Consider the following 10,269-nt stretch of genomic DNA (forward strand, 5'->3'; position numbering starts at 1 on the left):
TAATGTCATACATAGCATCATACAATAGGATTTAAAGGGTCCTAGCAATTAAAACCAACACAATATAATTGGAAATCACAACTTTACAATATTCCTACAACTTGGGTTCATTTTCAATGTGGTCCTTCCATCTACTTTCGTGAGAGGTTTTTCCGTTAAGTGTCCCAATAGGATATAGTTTTGATGTTTTCAGATTTAAAAAAAATGATGTCATTTTTAGGACATTTAATGGAACAATATGATATATATATATATATATATATATATATATATATATATATATATATATATATCCAAACATCTTTAAATATTTGACTATTACCTCAGATGTATGTAGCCCTCCTTCCCTCTATCCCATAGACTACACACTATTACAAATATAATTCCCTTGGTGGTGGCTTAAAGATGGTTCAAGAGTGTTAGGATATATGTGAATCATGTTAGGAACATATATCAATTTAGAATTGGTTAATCCTTTGACAAAACGCACTTTACTTGTAATTGGGTAGATCTAGAATGTGTTTAATACTTTAAGAAATAAAAGTTCAAGTCCAAGTATTAAAACCATGAAAATCTGTCCAAGAATCAAGTGAAGAAGTGCTGGATTTTAAAGCTCGACAGATAGCATCTATTGAGGTTTAAAAGGCAGCTTTTGCCTGATACTCGACAGATGCTCGACAGATACCCTATATATCAAGATTTATGAAAATTAATTTTTCAGATCTAATTTCACTTCAATCTGTGGATACATATTTAGGCTTTCTTTTTTCACAACCCTAAATATATATAAAAATTATTTTAAGGGCCGTCACAGTTGATGCAAGTGAGTGCAACTTGATGCAAAGGTTTTTCACAAGCATATTGTGACCGGAGACAATTTGCCCTAGTTCATCTTTCTCTTCAAGAAGTTGTTGCGTTTGTACGCCGTAGGGTTTTGTAATCAAAGAGTTTCATGATCTTCACCGTGTTGATAAACTAAAGAATTTTGCTGTCAACATCATTTTCAAGTTGGTGGTTAGTCACGTACTTGGATCTGTGCATCGAATTGGTTAGTCACGTACTGGGAGCCGTGCATTGAAAGGAGAGATTGTCACTACAGAACAAGTCCAATTGGATATTAGGGTAAGGGTTCAATTGTAGGTTGGTATAAGGTATTGGGATACCTTTATTTGTAACCGCTTGTTTGATAATAGTGGATTCTTGGGAATGGTGACCTTAAAATCACCCGGTGGGGTTTTTGCCTTAGAGGGTTTCCCCATTCATGAACAAATCACCGTGTCAACTTTATTTTCCGCTGCATATTAACTTAGTTGGTGATTTTTTTGTGCTACCACACGTATTGCATGTTAATTAACTTAATTAATTTACTTGGCTAGTTAATTTGTTACTTTATCACAATGGGTCAATACATTCTTAGCCAATCAAAGAGGTTTTGAACTTAGAATTTTATGGATATCATGAGGCTTTAGGAATCACTTAGCTAACCATTGACAACTACAACTTTTAGTAAAATGAAAATATTCATTTTACTGGAGCAATTATGCACTAACCATTGACAACTACAAATTTTACTAAAATGAAAATATTCATTTTATTGGAGCAATTGTGCACTGCTTGCAAGTTGCAACCAGGTGAAGAAGTACTGTGGACTAGATTTTAAAATGACAAGCTTAGCTAGGAAATCAATCCCCAAAAAGAGAAAAGAATATATATATATGGAATGGAGGGATTTGGGCCCAAGTTCATCCCTTTTCTTTTCTTTTTCTTGATAATTTAAACCCAAGTTCCTTTGTGTGCTGAAATTCGTATATTGAATGGTATGTTTTTAGTATTTTATATGGAGAGCTTTTAAGTATGTGATACTCTAAATTGTGTGGATTTGATTGTATTAGATTGTATAAATGTGTTCATAGGAGCACTTCATTCGACTGATCGAATATTGCAGATTTCAAAACTCAGCCCATCATCCAAACTGCAAGGATCTCGTGCTACTTTTTCCACACTATAAAAAGAGACTCTAAGGGGTGAAATTTAATAGAGAGAGTAGGGCCTCCTATTTTGTATTTAGGGTTTCCGTACCCAAAACTCTTTCATGCCTTTTAACGGTTATATTCCTTGAAGAAACTCAAAGTTTAGTGTTGTAGAAGTTGCTGCCTCATCCATAAAACATAGTTGCTAGAAATCTAAATCTTCTAGTGTGATATTGGAGTCGTGGACTAGAGGTTCATGTTAGGAGCACATCCATATCAAAGAAGTTTTTTTGGATTTCGGAGTTGAATTTGCTAAATTTATTTAAGTTTAAGAAGAAATAAGATTATTTAATTTGTAAACTTCTATTTGATAGTGGATCTATTAATCTTGGGATTGATAAGGTCAATTTTCTCCAGGTTTTTATTGTGGAACTAGTTTGTTTCACTACTTGTCCGAAGTCATCATATTTTGTGTTCCTTCATATTTTTTACGTGCATGATATTGATGATTGTTAAATTAACCTAAGGTTGTTTATAATAAATCTAATTAATAACTTGACCTTAAAACTAACTAATAGCTGCTTTGACAGAGGTCTAAAACCAACATATTTTTAGCCATTTAACTTTGTTAGTAGACGGAAATTAGAAAACTTCACACATTTTAGCGTTTTTTTTTTTAATGATATCCATATATTCAAGTACTGTTTTTATTAAATTTTTTATAATTTAAATTTCACAATGATTAGTTGATTACTCTAAAAAAAATTCCTTGAAGGTGCTCCCCTAGATTACCTAGGCCTTACTATTTGTGTGATTCATTCAAAGTCCTCTTTCAGGAGTGAAAATGTGTTTCCGCCGACTTTCTTTAAAGACGTTATTTTTCCAAGAACTTCCCCACTTCCTTCGCTATAGTGTTGTTATGGAAAATAATGGCCACTGGGTGTAAATTTCAATTTTTAAAACATTAATTGGACTTGACCTGACCTTAATGCGGACAAAAAAATTGAATGTGAGACGTAGCAATAGGTTTAAAGATTGTCAACAACTTTGTAACTTTGTGGTTTAGCAAAAATTTGTGTGATTTATTCAAAGTCCTCTTTCAGGAGTAAAAATGTGTTTCCGCCGACTTCCTTTAAAGACGTTATTTTTCCAAGAGCTTCCCCACTTCCTTCGCTATGATGTTGTTATGGAAAATAATGGCCACTGGGTGTAAATTTCAATTTTTAAAACGTTAATTGGACTTGACCTGACCTTAATGCGGACAAAAAAATTGAATGTGAGACGTAGCAATACGTTTAAATATTGTCAACAACTTTGTAACTTTGTCGTTTAGCAACAAAAAAAAAAAAGGACTTTGTAATTTTATGACACTACCATAATACGCCCAATGCGCTGATGCTTTCCTTATCATTATTATCATCTTTAAATTTGTTTTTGACAAAACAACCGGGGGGTAATAATAATAATAAAACAAAAAAAAGGTAAGAAAGATATACAATAAAATATTTAGTTAATGTTTAGCTTTGTCCTAACAAACAGAATAATATTGTTATATTTTATTATACCGCAAAATTAACAAATGCTTTAAAGACATTAGTTTAAAAATATTTTAGAAACATTTATAGGAAAAAAAGTAATTGAATTTTTTGACAGATTTCTATAATTTTTTAAAATATAGTATCAAAAAATTCCCAAAATAGTTCAATATTTTTATATTTTTCATGAAAAAGATTTTCCAAAATTTCTACTTGCAAATTAACACTACAAAAAAGGTGTTTTGTAGCTGCGTTTTATAAAAACGCAGCTACAGGGTTGTATTTGAACTGCGTTTTCCAGATGTTGAGGCTACGTTTAGCTGGATAGGATTGAAGCCACGTTTTTGAAAACGCGGCTCTAGTTGAGAATTTCACCCAATTTTTTTTCAATTAATTCTAGACTGTTGAACTTTTCGGGCAGGTAGAGTTTTCTTAAAGATTCTATTTGTAACGTATGTCCTATATGTTTACCAGAAAAAAATGTATGTCCAATATGATAACGATAAATTGTCCTTTTTTTTTTTTGTTTTTTAATTAATGGGGATGATATATAATGATAAATTGATAGACTGTGGTACCACGAATTTTTTTTCCCCTTAAATACAGATTTGGTTCTTAATCTTTGAACCTCATATAACATCGTTTCATACATTTATAATTATCTTTTTAATTTAGTCTCTATATTTTAGTAACATCACAAACATAAAGGATTTAAGATCATCACATTAACCATAATTTTATAGATCGTGTATATAGGAGTATATATGCTATTATCTAATCTAATCTAATCTAATACTATATATAAAAGCAGAAGCCTTTTCCTGCAATAAAGGAGGTGCTACCACATAAAAAAAAATGCCCACTTTAAATTTTGTCCTGTTTAAGTTAAAAAGCGATACATTATATTGTTTCCTAGCATTAACACCGTTAGATAGTCTTTGTCTGTATATATTAAGGGTCTGTTCGGTTGGAGGAGTGGAAAAGTGAGAGGATGGAAAATTGTGGGAGGATGGAAAAGTGGGAGGATGGAAAATATTTTAGTTTTCCCTCTTATGTGTTCAGTTGGAGGGGTGGAAAAGTGGGAGGGTGGAAAACATTTTTGTTCGGTTGGAGAGAAAAGTGGGAAGATGGAAAATGTAATTTATATAAATTGACTATTATACCCTTGTTATATAATATGTAAGAAATAGATTTATTTGTACTCATTACATAATATAAAATTTATCACATTATATATATAAATTTATATTATTATTTATATTATTATAATGTAAAAATTAGATTAAGTTACATTAAAAAAAAGAGAGAGAACGTTCGTTGAAAAAAAAAAGTTCAGGTAAAAAAAAAAAAAAAAGAAGAAGACGAATGGTTGGTGGGAGGGGCATTTTTGTAAAATAAAATGGTCAGGACTGGTCCCCATTAGAGGACCAGTTTTCTCCCACAGTTTTCCTCCCAATTTGGGAAGAAAATATTTGTGGGCCCAGGAGGAAAATTTTCCTCCCGATTTTCCATCATTCCTTTATTTTCTCTCCAAACCTATTGATGCGAACCTCAATCGACACACTTTGAGACCCAACAAAAATATTGGAATATTTAACCCAGGAAAGCTAAAAATCAGATTTATAATAGAAACCATGACCCAACGTTTATAAGAGAAACGCGAACCAAAGGTATAAATTGACCTTGACCCAATGATTATAAAGAATCACGAACCAAAGGTATAAAGTTTGAACGCCACAAGGAAGAATCCTTGATAAGTTCACAGTTCTTGAAGAACCAAAAGAGAGCAAAGCCTCACATTTTCTGAATTTTATTCAATAATAATCTATGAAAAACGTTTACAGACTTCAGGGCCTATTTAAGGGCTCCATAAAACTTGACAGACAAGAAAATATATTCTAAAATAACTCATAATTGATACCTTACCATATCTAGAATCAAGTTTGACCTAAAAAGCATTAAATGCACCTAAAAACAAGGAAAATACCTAAAAAACGTACTAAATAATAAAACCCTAAATAAAAGTTGATTCGGCCTGAAATTAGCAGATCCAAAATAGGAAAAAATCTGCCTTAACTGATACAGAGCTGGAAAGTCAATCAGCCATTAATTCATGCCATAAATCACTCCCAATTAAGTCAGATCAGCCCTAAATAGCTTGAATTAAATTTACTACACTTTCATCTTTCTTTGGGCCAAGCTTGGAACATCCTGCGTTAGAATCAGCCCAAATCTCTTGAATCAGCCCATTAAGTGCTTCTTGGATCTTCTTGGATCTTGCTCTTGTAATAGGCCCAACTGGAACATGCAATGGATCCTTGAATGCTTGTTGATTCTCATCACCTATTTTTCTCCTTTTATTTTCCATCCTCCCTATTTTCTCTCCAAACGGACGGCGTCTAAAAGAAAACGGTTAAAGTAAAAAAAAAAGAAAAGAAAAGAAGGCTTGCAACTAGAAAAACCTAGCGATGCAGAGAAAGGGAAGGAGGAAAAAAAAATGCTTGCAATGCAAAGGAGACAGAGTTTGTACGGCCAGTCATCACGATCCCTTGCCAGACTTAGACCATCAGATCACCGGAATCGACATTGACAAAGGTACTTTTGTTTCTCAATTTTGTAGGTTTGGGTATAAAACGTTACTTTTAATTGAGTTTTTTAGTTGGGTAGGATTAGATTTGATTCGATTTTGTTTTGGGTTTTTGGATTCTTTATCAAAATGTTTGTTTTCTCAATTTTAGATATTTGCTTTTGTTTTGTTTTGTTTTTCTTAGTTTTATTAGATTACAAAAATCACTAAAAATGTTGATTTTAGTTTAGGTACTTCTATTTCTAATCTTAAGAAAATCGTTGGGATTAAATAAGTATATAATAGAATCTTGCATTGATATTTATTTTAGGTTTTTTTGCCGTATGAAAAACTTGATTTTATTATGAAAAAAAAATGAAAAAAAAAAAACCAGATTCAATTTCGCCTCTCCATCCTCTCCCTTCTTCTTTTAGGCAAAATCAAAAACAAAAGGAAGGCGGGATGGTTATCTCAATCTATGCCAATCTGACTGCTCCTCTTTCAGGTTCTTACATTTTCCACCGTTTCTTATTTTACTAATAATTTCCACTTCTTTATTTTACTCTTTCATATTTCAGGAGGCATATACATTGGCCAATCTGTGGTAAATAAAATCTATTTTTGATTTTTCCTTCAGATTTTGAGTTTAACTAAATTCTAATTGATTTGTTATTTTGGGCAGAGAGTTGTTCCTATGGATATTAACAGTAGGGAAAAAGCGTTCCCTTGGAGTACAATTGATAGTCAATGAGTACATTCAAAAACTCAACCGCTATTGCACTGTTGATGATGTTCAATTACGATCCAATCCTAGAAATGCAAGTTATATACATATATGTCCACTTTTATCTAATCTTGGCCTTCTTTAAGTTTTATCTTTGAAATGAATTTTTGCTTCATATTAATAATCAAATTCTACATTGATTTGTTCATTTATGTGTTGGTATTTTTATGTTATATGCAAAGCAAAAACTGATAATTCGATGTAATTATGGACACACTGAGTGCACATAAATCGTTTGTTCTTACTAAAGCAACAGCATCAACCAAGCATTAGTCCCAAAATTTTGGGGTTGACTATAGACTAAGAAATATGGACATGGATCACACAGTGATATGTCGATTCTTTAAAAAAATTAAGACTTGGGGGGGATACAGTGATTAAATCAATTAATATATTTAGATGTATTTTATTTTTATTTTAAGTATAGGGATTTTGGAGTGTTCATGCTTCTGAGGCTATAGATCTTTAGAGGGTCGGCTATGTATTCTTTTCTACCATTCTAAATTGTTTGTCTTATTTTTTTTTTCTACTTTTGAATTGATGCCATGTGTTATAGTGATGCGAGGGCTCAAGTTGATGATGAAGATACAACAATGATGAACATTATCAGCTCTGATGATTGGGTCACCATTAAAATCATAAACTAGACAATGATGGTGAATCCCTTATGCACATCTCTCGTTGTTTAGGTTTTACTTATTCACTTTCAATTTTAAATAAATTTTTAGTTAAAACTTCAAAGAAACATTCAATGCTTTTTGCAATAGGAATCAACTATGCTGATATGATGAATTAGCTTTGGCATTATCGGCTCCATCTGACGAATCAGTACCTAGCAGCCCTAGAAAGAAGAAGTCCATGTGATCATTGCCATGTTCATGCAATACAAAAAACACCATTGTTTCTGCTAGAAAGGGTATGATCAATTTGAAAATTTTACATGCTTTTAATACTGTTGGAATCGTGGACAGTGTTTCAGGCTTGAAATATGTTTATGAGAAATTCTATTTACATCATGTATAGAAAGTAATTTGTACAAGGAAAAGTTATAAAATAATTGAAATATGTTTATGAGAAATTCTATTTACATCATGTATGGAAAGTAATTTGTACAAGGAAAAGTTATAAAGTAAATGTATAATATATTCCTAAGGTAATTGCAAAGAACAAAGTCAGACATTGGGCGTGATATTAGAAGCAATCTTTCATGCTTTATCTGTGGTAAATTAGCTCCTTGATTTAAGCATTGAGGCTGAGAATTTGGCTTCTGTTTGTTGCCATATTGGAACTGAGGCATGGGCTGCAAGTGTGCTTCATTACTTAATATACATCTTTCTTCTTCTAATTTATATTTGATATTTGAATTGCCAATTATGTTGCTCCTCATATGTTTTTGACGTGACGTGGTTATACACTTTTTTTAGATCTTTTGTAGGATTAAATTAATTTTGATCTTATTGATGCGTTTTAGACTCCACTGTGAAGCTTAGAAAAATTAATGGGTTTGAGACTTTCTGTCAAATTTCTATACTCTCACTATGACTTGTAATGTGTGAAGATCATTAGTAGGACATAATAACTTACACAAAAAAACCAACAAGAGAGAAGACCAATTATACCAAAATAAATTAACAATTTAAACTAACTTCCTCCCTTCCCTGCCTATTTTTTATGTGAATATTTATCTTTCAAGTGGTTGTTCTTTAAAATGGAATTAAAAATTCAATGATTGAAGTGTGTGTAAGGGCCACTCTCACTTGATTATTTAGCAAAAAAGAAAGTGGGTCTTAACTTTATCCAATGTGAGTTTAATCTTTGTGCAATTAGGGTCAAGGACTTATCATCTGTGCAAAATGAACAATGTTGTATGTCGAATAGTTGAGATGAAAAATATAGCATTTTTATTTTTATTCAATATTGTCTAATAGTTGCTTCTTATTTTCTCCGGCAATAGATTTAAACAATAATTCAATAAGTGGGGGCACAGCTAATTAAATAGAAACTAAGAGATTTTATTAATCATTCAATTTCTTATTGGGGTGTACCCCTCTGTTGCTGCCTTTGGAAGGAGAAGCAAACTTTTTTTTTATTGATCATATTTTATTTGAGAAGATGTCTAATAGAATGTTGTCTTTATGTAGTGCTTTTGGAAGGAGAGAAATGCTAAGAAACAGAGTTTGCAACAACATTGAAAAAGATGAAAAATTTTCCTATTCTCAAGCAAATCATGGTACTCATGGAAGCTTCAAAGTCTAAGAAAGGCAAATGGATTAGTGTTTCATTTCAATGTAAGAATTTGAAGAAGTTCCAATATGTTCATGGGCTGTCAAAGTTGAAAAGTGCATAGGAAGACTACTGCTATATTGTTATCTTTGAGGGTTCTCCCTATCAAAGTCATGAGAGAATTTGTAGAACAAGCTTCTTTATTTTTTATTCTATATATATATATATATATATATTTTTTTTTTTTTTGGACTTAGGTTTCATGTAAGGTATTGTTTTGTCTAATAGATGTTTGTTGTACTCTCCTTGGCATATTATTAAATTGGTACAAATTGTTGAAACATAAACTATATAGTACCTATAATACTTTTCAAAGTTGCTATGTCAAGGCCTTAGGCCTTCACTTGGTATCAATTTGGTGGGCAGCAGGTGTTTGTTGAAAGTTGTCAGTATTGGCACTTGGCAGCTAATTGGTTTGTAAATGTTGTAAGTGGAACCTAAGTTTAATCAAGCACCGTGGTCTTCTCTTTTGGTTCTTTGGGCATCTCTTCAAGTCTTAATCCTTTGTTGTCACGCTATTGCACTTTTGTTCTTAAGAGTTGGTTTGTCTCTGCCTCTCTTTCTATATTGCATTCTGTAGGAATGTTGTTTCATTCCTGATTTCTCTGTCTCCATCTAAATGATTTTTAGTTTTGATATTTGGCTCAAATGGTTATGATTGGTAGGAATAATTGTATTTGGTGAGTGATTAGTTTCTCAGATCTTATTGTCAAATTAGATGCATTTATATTTTATGGTGATGACCTTAGTATTTCATTTTGAGTTTTGATTCCAGGAGTCATGTGAATAAAACAAAGTACTTGAAGTAGTTGAGGTTCGAAGGATATACATGATTCTAAAGAGAATTTACCATCTATCAATTTCAATGTCAAGATTCTAAACTACAAGTATAGGTGCACAATCCAAACTCCGTATGAGTAACAATGATTGTTGTTTATGAACCAAATATGTTGTGAGAGATTGTAATGGAACTTGAAATTTCACTTTTAACTTTTAATTACAATTGCATTTTTTCCATTTTATTGGTTTTATTTTATTTTATTTTTATACTCAATCCATCTTTATTTAATCATCCTATTGTTTGAGACTTCCTGTTATTAGAAAGCACACAAATTTGAAATTCATACTTAA

This window comes from Castanea sativa, chromosome 7 (genome assembly GCF_040712315.1).
Source record: "Castanea sativa cultivar Marrone di Chiusa Pesio chromosome 7, ASM4071231v1".
Taxonomy (NCBI): Eukaryota; Viridiplantae; Streptophyta; class Magnoliopsida; order Fagales; family Fagaceae; genus Castanea; species Castanea sativa.